The sequence below is a fragment of the Excalfactoria chinensis genome, chromosome 8 (assembly GCF_039878825.1).
Source record: "Excalfactoria chinensis isolate bCotChi1 chromosome 8, bCotChi1.hap2, whole genome shotgun sequence".
In the NCBI taxonomy this organism is placed as follows: Eukaryota; Metazoa; Chordata; class Aves; order Galliformes; family Phasianidae; genus Excalfactoria; species Excalfactoria chinensis.
This window is the reverse complement of record NC_092832.1, coordinates 2,374,748-2,388,201: the sequence shown is the minus strand read 5'-3', so window position 1 is coordinate 2,388,201 and position 13,454 is coordinate 2,374,748. Positions and strand designations below refer to the sequence as shown.

Genomic DNA, 13,454 nt, shown 5'->3' with positions numbered 1-13,454 from the left:
GAAGCCAGCACGGAAACCAAAGGGATCTGAGACAAAGGCTTCGCTCAGGACAGGGGAGAGGCGGAAGGCAGGGCTCCTCTTACCGCTCGGTACCGCCGCCGCGGCTCGCTGGATGGCGGCTGCAGGAGGAGGAGGAGGAGCGGGCGCCGCGCCGCCCAGCAGCCGCTCCGGGGCTGCCCTCCGTCCGGCCGCGGCCCCAACGGCTGCCCGAATTCCGCGGCGCGGGGCTCCGTGCGGCTGCCCTCTCCCTCTCTCCGCCCTCCCCGAGGGGGTCGGTGACGCCGGCAGCCCCTCCGCCAGAGCCCCGCCGAGCCGCCCCGGCCCTCCGCAGCCTCCCGCTGCCGGCTCGGTCTGCGCTGTGCTTGAGCAGACTCGGCGCAGCCCCTCGGTTCCTGCCCGCTGTGCGCATCCCGCCGTTTGTTATTCTTTCCTTGAGGAGCACCGCCATCACCGCGCACACACACACACACACACACAAGGAATAAATAAAAACGAAAATAAAAATAAAACCGACCCAACCAAAGCCCCGCAAACAGGGAACAAAATAAATCTTAACCCCTCCCTGCAACTCCTCTTGCTATTCGGATTTCCTACCCTCTCTCCTCCTCCGCCCCTCCACTCCACTCCCCCCACCAGTGTCTCTGGGCCCCGTGCCTCCCCCCGCACACACGCACGCACGGTGTGTATGGGTGTTGTACTTGCTGCTGTGCCACACGGAACTGCTGATGGTTTCCAAAGTCCCACCACCATGCCCATCCCTCCTTTAGCCTGAAGCCGGAGATATGGACTGTACGTTTGGATTCGGGATGCGTTTTGCTCACAGCCGCTTCGCTTCCTGAAATGTCACCCGGTGAGTAGGTTTTATTTCACGTTTAGATTGCTTGTCTTCAGCAAAAGGACACTTAAAAGAGGGGGAAAAAAAAAAAGGAAGGAAAGAAAAGCAGCCTCTCCGTTGCCTCGCCTTTGCCTCTCAGCCTCCCAGCAGCGCGGCTCGCTCCGCTTCCCGAACTCGAAGGAATTGGAAGCACCAGCCCTGCCTGCACGGATCCGTTCCGTGCGTTAGTCACAGCTCCCGGCGCTACATCGCACCGCTCCGCAGTCTCACACGCGCAGCCTTTATGCCATTCCGCCGCTTATTCATCACACTGTATTAACGCTTCCATCAGCCCCTCTACCTGCTACATTCCCTAAGTTTAACTCCTGCAGGCACAGCTCATCGCAGGGGGTTGGAGGGGGGGTGGGGGAAAAGGGCGGGCGGAAGGGCTCGGAGGAAAAGTTCATTGCCCTCACTGATCCCCGAAGGAGCTCGGATTGTATTGGGGGAGGGGAAGCGTGCCCCAGAAGGGATCGGAAGGGCACAGAAGGAATCCCCAGACCCCCACTCGCTCCGTCCTGTCGCTTGCACTGGAGGATGCCAGCGGCCGGGCTGCGCGCGGGGGGCAGCCTGGGGAGGGGGGGATGCGGCTGCCAGCACCGCCGGGTTCGGTACGGCCGGGCTGCGGGGTGCTGTGCACCGCAGCACCACCTGGTTCGGAACCGCCGGGGTGGGGGATGCTGGGTTAGAGCTCGCCAGGGGTAGAGAACAGGCGCCGTCTGCACAAAACGTACATATATGTATATATACGCGCATCCACCTGCCGCTTTCCGAAGTGCAGGCTGTGCTTTGGATCAAGCAGGGACTTCTTTACTTCAAAATAAAAATACAGAATAGGACCAAGGGGAATAAATAGTTGTTGTTAAAAAAAGGATGAGTGCCGTTATGGTGCTATTTGCGGCTGATGCTTCCAACGTTTCTGTGTCTCTAATTAAAGGCAGAGATCCACCCACGTTCAATAACAGAAGGTAGGGAGGGAACATGTTAGTTCTCACGAGGAGGTATTGACCGAGCTCCATTTAACTCTGTCATTTAGTGTGCGCGATGTGTGTGTGTGTGTGTGTGTGTGTCCACGCAGTCATGTCTTCACAGCAGTACGTGCACAGATCGCAAGGACGGTGCTCAGGGCTTGCAAGCAGGTGGAGGTGCCAGTGAGAAAGACACGAGATCTGAATTTATTGCCTGGTGGCAAGCAGAGAACCGAAAAGATCAATGCCCTCTTCAATACCGTGCTCCCGAGACTGTTTCCCTCCCCTCCTCCCTCCGCCTCCAAATTGCTGGCTGATGTCGGGAAGGGGGAAAGGGGAGTAAGAGAAAGCCCTTCAGGCGAGGGATCCAAAATCCATCCTTCTTCCAGTTCCTCTCTTCTCCCGGCAGCTGGACAGCACACTCCTGCCCCGGCTCCATCCTTTCCCATAGCCTGTTCCCCCGCAGGGTTACCCGTTGCCGTCAGTGCCTCCCTTGCCCCCCCGCCCACCCCCCCCCACCCCCGCCCCGGTCCCTAGCACCGGGCTGGGATCATTAACCAAACCCCGGGCGCTTCTGAATCTGCTGCTGCAGGGATCCTCCCACACCATGCTCCTCAAGGAAAGTTTCTGTGCATTCAGACCTCCTTCCCTTCCTAGGTATAGAGGATTACCTAGGTAAGTGCATTTCCGAAGCTCTACCCAATTTCTGACCCTTCTTTTTGTTCTTTGTTTTTCTCTCAGTATTAAGAACTAGCAGGAAGCCCTGAGGGTTAACTCTCTGTGGGAATAACTCTCCCGGTGAGCAGCACCTCAGCACGCCAGTTAAATGGTAGCGCGCTGCAGAAGAGATTGATGTGCCCATCAGCAGAACGCTGCCCGAGGTTCGGAGCACTCCGCGCTCCCTCTGTGCTGGCAGCGGTGGGAGATGGCAGGGCAGGGAATGCGGGCAGCGGAGTAGTTCAGATCGCGGTCACGGCGATGGATGGCAGCGGTGCTCGGGCAGTTCACGGGCAGGGTGATGGTTCGGCAGACGGGGAGGGGGGCAACAGACCCTTTGCGTACAAACATCGAATAAATCAATGCAATTAATGTAGTCTTAATGGGCGATTGTATGCGGCGAGCGTGAGGCATGTTAATAGGAAGATTCCCATTAGCCTCGGTGGTTCATTTCCAGCGTTCCGCGCTCCCAGACCAGAGGATCCCCACTGCCCACACAGGGCTGGATGACTCGGAGAAAATGGGAGTGCCAGGGAGCAGCCCGGCGGTTTTTGGCTTCTGTTCGGCTGATTCTTTTGCTTTTTGTACAAAGGAGGGGCAGCGGGTAAATACCTCCCGAGCCTCTCACCCCAGTCCTGGGGGAATGGTCAGAAATAGCCTTCTTTCTTCCCTTTTTTTCTCTCTGCTTGTTTGTGACTGGCCTCGCTGTCAGGGATTGCTGTCACCTCCTCTGTCACCTTCAGACTCTCTGAGGCTGTGAGGCTTCGGGACTCCTTCTCGGTCAGGAGCTAATTTTCCAATTCCAAATATCGGCAGTGGCAGGCGGACACCTGGGAGGGGGCTCCGAGGGAGGAAACTCCTTTAAAGACGCATGTGGGCAGACAGCCTGCCAGCCTGCCCGCTCCTCTGCCTGGACGTAACCCCGCTCCGTTCCTCCGAATTGCTCTTACCCCTCTCCGGGGAGGAGGCGGCGGGGAGGGGGGGGGGGGATAGGGTGGCACGCCACTGCCCGCAGCTGCAGGAGGAGCTCCGGACAGTGCGAGCTCCCGCAGCCGAGTGTCGGACCCAGGCTGCCGGGACCCCCCCTCGCCACATCCTCCGCGGGAGAAGGAAGTTCCGTGCGCCCACCGCCTTCCCCTTCGGAAGGGAAGAGGAAAGCGAACCCCCCGAGGACGGGGCGTGTGCCCCGCCCGGCTGGGCGGACTTGACGAGGGAGCCGGAAAGAGTTAATCGGGGCTGCAGGGTGCTCCGGGCGTGAGTCCTGAGCGCACCTCATAGGCGCACCAGCCAATCCCAGGCACCAGCAGCATGAACCGTATGTAGCACAGTGTAAAAAAGCGAGGTAAAGAAAACAGGGTGTAAACTGACACCGTATATCGGAAGACAGGAGACCTGATTTTTGGGGGCTACGATTCCTGTGCTGCTTAGAGATCGGCATGCCTGTACAAAGGTAAGGGCTTTGTTACCAGCAGTCTGTATTGTGGCTCACTCCTGGATTCCAGTGCATTTTCTGCATACGTTTCATTAAGTGTTAAATCGTACAGTGCAGAGTGGGAAGAAGTGGAATATGCCGTGATTTACTGTTCGAGATGATGAATTTTTTTTTCAAGTGGTAGTAATTTCTTCTAGAGGTTAAGGAACTGTGTGCATGTGAAGCAAAGTAGATCCGTGACTGGCAAAAAAAATGTAATGCGTGTGATAAGTGAAGAATGTTCTGTGATGGCTGCATCAGAATCAGTCGTGGACCCACATCAAATGAAGGCCAACGTGAGATAGACCTGATTTGGAAACATAATAAATAAATAAAGGGGGGCAATTCGGAGGTATTTATCTGACAAACAAGTCTGACAGCAGAAACTAAAATAACTTATTTGCTGACATCTAACAGTATTTAAATATGGTATTATAAAAGAATGTTATAAAAAGTGAGATCAAAACCTTACCGTGTGTATTTCCAGAGACAGGTGGCTCTGAGGCTATAAGTATAAGGAGATAAAGCTGGAGTGGCCCTACTTGCATTTACAAGGTGAAAGGAATAACTTCAGAGGAGCAATCCATTTAGATCTCAGTTTACAGACTGCTGTCAGTGCCCAACACGAGTAGAGCTTGCAGTCACTCATTTTACGCGTGCTCCTCCAGCTTTACCATAAGACCTGGCTTTGAGAACAGAAACGTTCCATGTGTATGTCCTCTGCATGGCAGTGAGCAGTAGTCTGAGACACTGTTGCTGTGCTAATTATCAGGGTTACATAAAGAAACTACCTACAATATCTTGCCTTCAACCATTTTTTTTTCCCTCTGTAAGTCACGTACATAATCTAAGCAAAGAAAACAGAAGACCAAAGAAAAAGGTGTGTTATATTTTCAGTGAACTGATCCACTTCCAGTGAGAGCTCACCCCCCCAGCAGATGCCGAGTTCACTAGAGTTGCTGTGTTTGGGGCGTTTGTGAAATAATGAAACACTGTGAGGGAAAACGTTAACTAGGAAACGTGAAAACAAGCAGCTGAACGTTTTACAGATCTTACTGCAGAAGGCAGCATTTGTTCAACAAGCCAACAAAACAACTTGAGGATCTTCAAGTGATGTAATCACCCTGTCTCATCTTTTCCCATTTTTTTTTCTCCTACTACTGTCTGAACACTGTTGTGAAGAATTAATTACAGGAGCCTACTCATTGTTTACATCAGTGTGTGTCTGAAAAGTTAGTTCTCTACTCACACAAATTACTGTGATTTTGCTCCTCTCAGCCCTAGGCGGAGACAGTGATTTATGGGACTAAAATAGTTTTATTTCATTTGGATTAATTTGGAACTGAGTTATCACATCTGACTATGAGCAGTCTCGAAAATGCCCTTCCTGAGGTTTTAACAAAAAATGCAACATCTACTTAAAACTAAAGAACACACTTTTTAGCAGCAAGCTTGACTTGTGAGTGGTTTGTGAAAGTCTAAATAGAAAACTGGGAGATCAATTACTTTACCTAAGATTTTGCTTAGGAGAAAAAGGAAGTGGTGCAAGACATTAGATGTACTTTCTAGAAACATTTAAGTCTTTTCTAGATGTCAAGTGCAGCTCCTTATTCCTCCCAAGGGTTCGTCCCTCTCAAAATCAGAAGTAAAGATTGATTTTTTGTTGTTGTTTTCACTCCTGAAGTACCAGCAATCTCATTTGGGAGTGAAATCACCAGAAATACTCTTTGACACAGGGAGCCGAAATACACTCTCAGATAGGCTGCGTTAAAAACAAACTTGCCCTGATAGACTGCTGCAGGCAGTAACTTACAATAGTCACTTTATGAGAATTGGCTTACTCTTCTTCTTAATCTCATCCTATATCCTCGTAAGAGCGAGCAAGCATTTATTTATTTAATTCATTTTTAAATTGCAACCACATTCTTGTTGTGGTATTGCTTTCCTATTGTTCAATATGTCTGCTGTTCACTGAAGGCCTGATCTCGCTCTATTAAAGGAGATCAGAGCATTGCTATTAACTTCAATGAAAGCAAGATCAATTTCCAAGATAATAATTTGGAACCAAAATGAACTTCAGTTTTAGAAAGGAAAAAAAAAGCAAGCTTCATGAAGCTACTTGCTGCATACAGAGTTGTACAAGGCATTGCATATCATGATGCAGATATCATTAAAATAGTAAAGCACTGAAGATTTCTTAATGTGATCTCATGTTTCATTACATCTTCATATTCTGCCATCACTGAAAAATCAACATTTTTCTGTATAAAGTTGAAGAACACGAAGAGTTCCATTTTCTGAAGGATCCCACTGAGCTGCAGGCATCTCGTACATCATGACTTAAGTCATCCTGCTGCATCCTGCCTTATTTTGGCTTCCTAGCTCTGACATTAATAGCTCACATGTAGTATAGTTAAGTGTGAATATATACAGATAGATAGTTTTTCTATACACAAGTGTATATAAATACGTATAACATGCACCATACTTATCCATCCATGCACCATACTTATCCATCCATTCATTCCTCCACACGTATGATCTGTGAAATTGCTCTTTTGCCCTGGGTCATACATGTGATCAATTATTAGCACAGTCGTTTTCCTGTCTCCCATTGGAAGTCTCCATTTACTCTGTGTGCCACAAAATAACGAGCTGGCAAGAGGAAAAAAGGACACCCTCTGTCATGTCAAAGCTTTACATATTTAATGAGCTTTTCACAAAAGCCACAGATTTTGTTCCACCTTCAAAAGGAGACTGACCAGGCAATATGTACTGTTAGGTAAATTAATGCTATTAAACTGTAGTGGTTTCTCTAATAACGAGGCGAGATCTCAAGGCTCATCAGTCAGGTACCTTTGCTGTAGCACTCACATTAATGGCGATTAAAAAATTCTATTCATTTTCAGTAACACTTTCACTCCCACATTTACAGCACGTGATTAATGAGAAACCTGTATTTTAGGGTATTTATCACACATTGCAAGTAAAGGACTTAAATCTGGGGAACAAGAGCACTAGTCTGTATCTTTAATCCCATGTCATTCATGACTACTGAGGACTCTGCAGAGCTAATGTAGCTCTTCCAGTGCTTATAAAACCGTTTGAAATAACAAAAATATCTGGTTAAGTGACTCTGAAGTTAGAGGGGATTATTAAAATCTACTATACGCCCTTCCCTTCCCTTCCCTTCCCTTCCCTTCCCTTCCCTTCCCTTCCCTTCCCTTCCCTTCCCTTCCCTTCCCTTCCCTTCCCTTCCCTTCCCTTCCCTTCCCTTCCCTTCCCTTCCCTTCCCTTCCCTTCCCTTCCCTTCCCTTCCCTTCCCTTCCCTTCCCTTCCCTTCCCTTCCCTTCCCTTCCCTTCCCTTCCCTTCCCTTCCCTTCCCTTCCCTTCCCTTCCCTTCCCTTCCCTTCCCTTCCCTTCCCTTCCTTTCATATTTTTTCCTTTTTGAAACAGTTTCTAATAAGTCCTACCTTCACAGGTGTAAAACACTGAAAAATGATACTGTGGGTTAAGGTGGCAAGTAGGAATACACTATTTATTGGTTAGCTTTCACCTAAAATGTTAATGGTCCCTGTGCATTGGAAGTTTAGAGGTTATACAGAGCAAACATTTATTACAGCAAATTTTATCTTTTTTGTTTGTTTGTTTGTTTTTTAGCTTAATATATGACTCCAAGGGCTAGAACTGTTCTATTTTGAACATGACATTGTACGTAAGTGTAGTGTATAGATAGATATATGTGTACTTTGACATCTTAACAGCAGTCAGATCAGCACTGTCTTATAGGAAATACTTAGAAATACCTCACACAGTGCAAGCAGAATGTTAGCCTTCCTCCTTTTGTTCCTCCATCTTGAAATGTGTACAGGTATACATGGCAGAGATGACACCCATCACTGTTCTTTAGGAACATGTAGCTGTTCAGCATTTATCAGATTAATTACCTTATTCCTCAGTTTTGTAGCATGTCTAATGAAGATGCTTCTTAATGTAAAGCAGTAATGTTTGTACAAGTTGAGACTCATCCTGATGTCAGCCTCTGGAAATGAAGAATTTATTTCACATGGATCCATTAGCTGGTGATGGCCATTAGTTGATGATGTTCTCCTTAATTAATTCTCCAGCGGGAGATGAGTCTGACTTATTATCTTAAAAAGTAAAAGCTTTAGTAACCTACTAAGTACATTTAAGCTGTATGTTAACATATGTTTATCAGGTTTATTTGTATTAGCTGGAGAAACAGTAGAGGCTGTTTTTTGAAAGGTATTCATAAAACAGATTAGTATTTCCATGCAGGTCTGTCTTGGCTGGGTAAAGTCTAGAACATTTTTTCAGTCTTTCTGGAGGGGAAAAAAAAAAGAAAAAAGAAAAGGTGAGGATGTAATAAAGAAATCTTATGTTCCTCATATCTAGAGAGACTGCACTGATCTGTATTCTCTAATAAGAAATGTAGACAATGTGCCCCTGTTCTGCACTGAAAAGATACTAGAGGAAAGTTTAAAGCTTTTCAACATTTGCTTAACATCTCTCTATTAAATCGGAATGTGCTTTTCTATCAACTGCAACAAGAAGTAGCGATAATTTTGCCCCACCATGGTTTCAGACTATCACTTAGCTAAATTAAAACAGTTGGGAGATTGTAATTGGTGATGAGACTATAGCTCAGACTTTCTCTTCTCGTAACATGGTGTTCACAAGAAAGGTATCTTTTAACAGATTTTTTTTTTTTTTCTTCTTTCTAATTTTGTAATTTCTTCTAAATTCGTCCAAAAAGTGACAAACAACTTTTATTTTCCCAAAACTAATGTATTATAATCATGTTTAGGAAGAAGATTTGTGAGGAAGCTTCACTGCTGTATTTATATGAGATTGCAGGCTGCCCAGTACACATGGCATAATTATTACTTTTACAACCAAGACTTGTATATTATCCATCCTGAGATGCAATTAGGTCCAGACTGACTTGCTGAAGCTTGAATCTTTGTTCAGTCAGCCATAAAGTCCCTCTCTTGCTATAAAAAATTAATAGCTTTAACACGAACATTTAAGAGGATCTGGCTATTGCCCATATACCGGTTATAGGCTTAAAATGTTCAGGCGAAGGGACTTACACAAAGTCATGCAACAGTTTACAGAAGGATCAGGGGTCTGGGCTCTTGAATCCTCTGAGTTCTGTCTATGCCGCATGCACAACAGGTTACACATGTTTTTCCAACAGGGCTTTGGTGGTATAAGTCTATTTATTTTTTTCTGCTAGTGTAAATGAGCTGAATCCTGGGAATCTGAAAGGAATTTTAACCGTCCATTGACAACAGCTGAAAATCAGCTCCACCATCTGTGAAATCAGCTGTAAAATACGTTATGAGCTTTGGAGCACCTTTGTCTGAAGGACCTAGTGGAAAAGCAAAACAAAAACATTACCATTTTATTGGATATCAACAATAAGAAGCAAAGTACATAAAATCATCCACTGAAATGAATCCAGAGATGTTGTGACAGACAAATGATGTTCTATTAGATTTTTATGGAGATTATTTCTAACTACTGGTCTAAACTAATTTTAACATGGAAAATAAAATCAAGAAGAGTGCAAATTCTCCATCAGATGTTACTTAGCTAACACTACGGAGCAATATACCATACTTGAACTAAGGCACTAAACTGACAAATTGGTTTTTAGAAACCCCAAACCCATGACTTTAGTTGTCAGAATTTGAAACAAGAGCTTATGGACTTGGTTAGATTGCTGAGGGGCTGGAAGAACATGAAACTTGGCTGTCAGATGGATTTTGTCTGTATGTCCTTTATTCAGGTGCTTCTTTGTCCCTCTTTGACCCATCTTAAGACCAGAGGATAGCTGTATCTCATTATTATTATTTTTTTTCTCTTCATCATTTTACAAACAATATTAGAGCTTCAGTAACTTCAAGGAAACTCCTGTTTTATCCAAGGCTGCCATTTCCTTTCCTGGGCAGCTGTTACAGGATCTTCAGATCCCTATATTTTAAGTAACTACAAAAATTGTTGGCTACTCCATTAGTAGAGTGAATGTTTTTTTACCTTATACAATTTTTGTCATCAGATTATTTGAAAGCACTCTGTATATACTGATTTGTCAGATTTCACCCTTGGTTCCTGATCTTATGAGACACAAGTATGGAAACTGATGTCAACTGAATGTTAAGGGACTTGTCAATATTTCTATGCTAAAATCAGAATTATAATGCAATACAACCTTGCTCCAAGAAGTGTCCCCTCTCTGAAATGCATTTTCTTCAGCACAACAAATTGCTGGTGAGCAAAATTTCCATTTCCTTTTAGCCTTATACAAGTCCTTCTGCAGTCACCAGCGATTACTTATGTCAAACTTGGTCCTCAGATTTGAAAATCTGAAACTAAAGGTTTAGTGTGCAGCCTGTATATAGCTGCTTCCTCCCATTTTAGAAAGCACCTAAAGACCTATTTAAGCACCAGTAATAATATACATCCGAAAAGATCATTGCACCAGAGAATATTAAACATTTTAGGCTAAGCATTAACTTTGTAAAATTCTGGTTAGCTGGAATGCAAGTTTCTAAACATCTATTTCCCATTGGAATTTTTCTGTAAACATAAATTGCTTTTGAACTTTTTTTTTTTTTTCCTAAGAGACCTTGTACTATTTCCATTTTTATTCTTTTCATTCTTTTGGATGTTTTCATTACAATTTTTTGGATGTTTACGAGAATGCTTAGAGTAATGTGTGATGGGATGGCAAGACTGAAATGTCATAGACAGTACTACATGCAGATATTTTTGTGCATTGGGTTTCCTGTATATGCTCATGGAAACAAGAAGGCCTGATAACTTTTATATAGTTGTTCAGCCTGGAGCAGCTTTACATCTCTGAAAGCATCAGATTTTACTGTGGCTTCATGGCACCCTGATACCCAGGGGTCAGGCAGAGTCCTGCTCAGATGTTCCAGAATTTAGCATCATTGCTTTAGCTCCTCGTATAACTGATGGATTTTATCTCCAAAGGACATAGAGAGGAACCTTCATCTAAAGATGGGGAGCTGAGATGCCATGAAGAGTGGGTGAATTTCTCTCTCTTTTTCATGTACCAACACAATTCATATGTTCAAGGCACTCTCACATTCTTCCATCATGCACTGTGAGGTGCTTTTATGTGGTAGAGAACTGCCACACTTGATTTATGTGAACAGAGTGCTAAAAAGACAAGAGTATGCAGCCAGGGGGCAATCCATGGTCCAGGTGGGTGCAGGTGTGGCCACAAGAAGCCAAGACAAGTGCATAGTGTGGGTGGTGGCTGGTAGACATGCAGACAGCAGCGGACTAGTCAGGCAGGGACAGGTGCAGCTAGGCCTGAGGTCCAGCCACTGAGCGCAAGAGATGACACAGTGGCTGGGGATGAGGCAGGCAAACCAGAAACACTCAGGGAGGGATGGGAGGCTGAGGAACCCAGAGACCTGGCTTTGTGGACAGAAGCCTGTAGGGGCCACTGAGGCCCGTCTGTGTTCCCAGCAGCTCGCTGCTTCCCCACAGAATGCTCCCCAGAGAAGCAGCCCAACTCTACGAGGTAGAAAATCTCTAATTGTAATCCGGGGGTGCTGCCCTATTCTGTCAGCTGAAACAGGAGGTATGTGAAGGAGGATGAACTTGGATTAACAGATTGAAGGCATACCTAAGGGCTTTTTACATTAACTGAGCAGCAAAGAAAAAAGGTAGGTCTTTTAGAAGTATCAGGCATGAAAACAATTACCTCAGCGTACCTGACAGCTGCAGTGTTCTTCAAGGACTAAGGAAACTGGCACTATCTGTACAGAGATACAATAAAAATCTTGTGGGTACATCCAGTTACATGCTCACGGACACTGCAGGGGTGAATTGCTGCTTATACAGAGCAAACGCCAATGTGCTTTCCATTGGCAACCATGCAAGCCATGACAATCAAAACTCACATTGCAAACAGCAAAATCCAGACATCCCATTTGTTTTTTGTTTTGGCTTTTGGGGACATACTTACTGCAGTCTTATCCTTGTCTCACATAGAGAAGAAAGCTGAAATTCAACAGTGCTCTGTTTGAACAAAGAAAATGTGTTTCTAATAGGGTGCATGTAGTCATAGCAAACATCAAGACCTGATATGAAGATCCCATGTATTTTTAAGTCCAGAATTCCTTTAAGGATGTTAAGTGTAGAATTATTTTCTCCTTTCAGATTTGCCAACATATCTGCTTTTGAGCCTTCACTTGATTACAGTTCCTAGGCCTGGACTGAACAACAGAAAACAAGTTGATGCAACCCCCCTCCCACACACACACACACACAGACAGAAAATCATCTGTTGACCATACATTCTACCTAGGTGCTTTCTACTTTTGCATCCTGGCAGCAGCTGTATCCTGAACCTCATGTGTATCAGATCTGGTGGCAGACAGCAATCCATCCTCTAATTCCCCAAACTCTATTCTGTTTTTTGTTCTGCCAGATGTACATCCTGCCTTTCTTGTCACTGCTCTGTTCTTTTGGTTCTTGAAAGCTAACATGTGAAAGTGACCACTGTCAAATGGCTGCTTAGGAGAGCAAGACAACTTTATTTCATGTGTCCTTTTGCTATCCTGCAGAAAGTTTAGCTTGGGAGAGTTTATTCTATGGATTTGGATATATCTGTTTGAAGAACAAGATGCGTGTAATTGCTGAGAACAGAGCATAGCACATTCCCTGCTTTTAGTTCCTCCTGTGTAGCCTGTGCCCATTCCAGCACTTTCTGCTCTTTTATTCCGTGGCACATCATCAGCTTCTTGGCTGTTCTGTTTACACTGGACTGTGTGAGAATTTCAAGGACAAGCACATCCCAAGATCTCATTCATTTAACACTGTTAATTTGCCAAAAGTTGAGGACAAGATCATCTCCACAGTTCAGATGAAGAAATGAAAATACAGGGTCATGAGCTGATAACCCACGATCTTACAGCAATAAGAGCAATCTCTGACACTCAGAGTGGTGTTGTTATTACCATTGTTTCTGAAGGGAAATGTATTTGTCAATTATTATGTTGCTTAATTCAGAGAAGACTAGATTTGTGATTTGCATCTGAAAACACAGTCTTGGAGACAGAACACCTTTTTCATGATAAGCCCATCAGTTCCATAGAATCATAGAATGACAAGGTTGGAAAGGACCTACAAGATCATCTTGTCCATCCATGCTCCTATTACCACTTCTATAACAAACCACTAAACCAGATCTCGTAGCTCCTCATCCAGATGCCTCTTGAACACCGCCAGGGACAACGACTCCACCACCTCCCTGGGCAGCCATTCCAGTGCCTGACCACTCTCTGAGAGAAAAAGTTTTACCTTATGTCTAATATGAATCTCTCCTGGTACAACTTGCGGCCATTTCCTCGGGTCCTGT

General features: G+C 45.2%; 1 protein-coding gene across 3 annotated transcripts in view; it reads left to right on the top strand.

Annotated features, from left to right (window-relative positions):
- The first annotated feature begins 669 nt into the window (after nt 1-669).
- The window catches only part of BRINP3 (BMP/retinoic acid inducible neural specific 3), a 198,990-nt gene continuing 186,205 nt past the window's right edge, over nt 670-13,454 (top strand). The window contains exons 1-2 of one of the 3 annotated variants that reach the window (XM_072342745.1): nt 2,409-2,517; nt 3,017-4,009. The gene's annotated coding sequence lies outside the window, so the exon portion shown is untranslated. Of the gene's footprint in view, nt 851-2,325; nt 2,518-3,016; nt 4,010-13,454 lie in introns of those variants that run through there. The other 2 variants (XM_072342744.1, XM_072342746.1) reach the window with 2 other exon arrangements.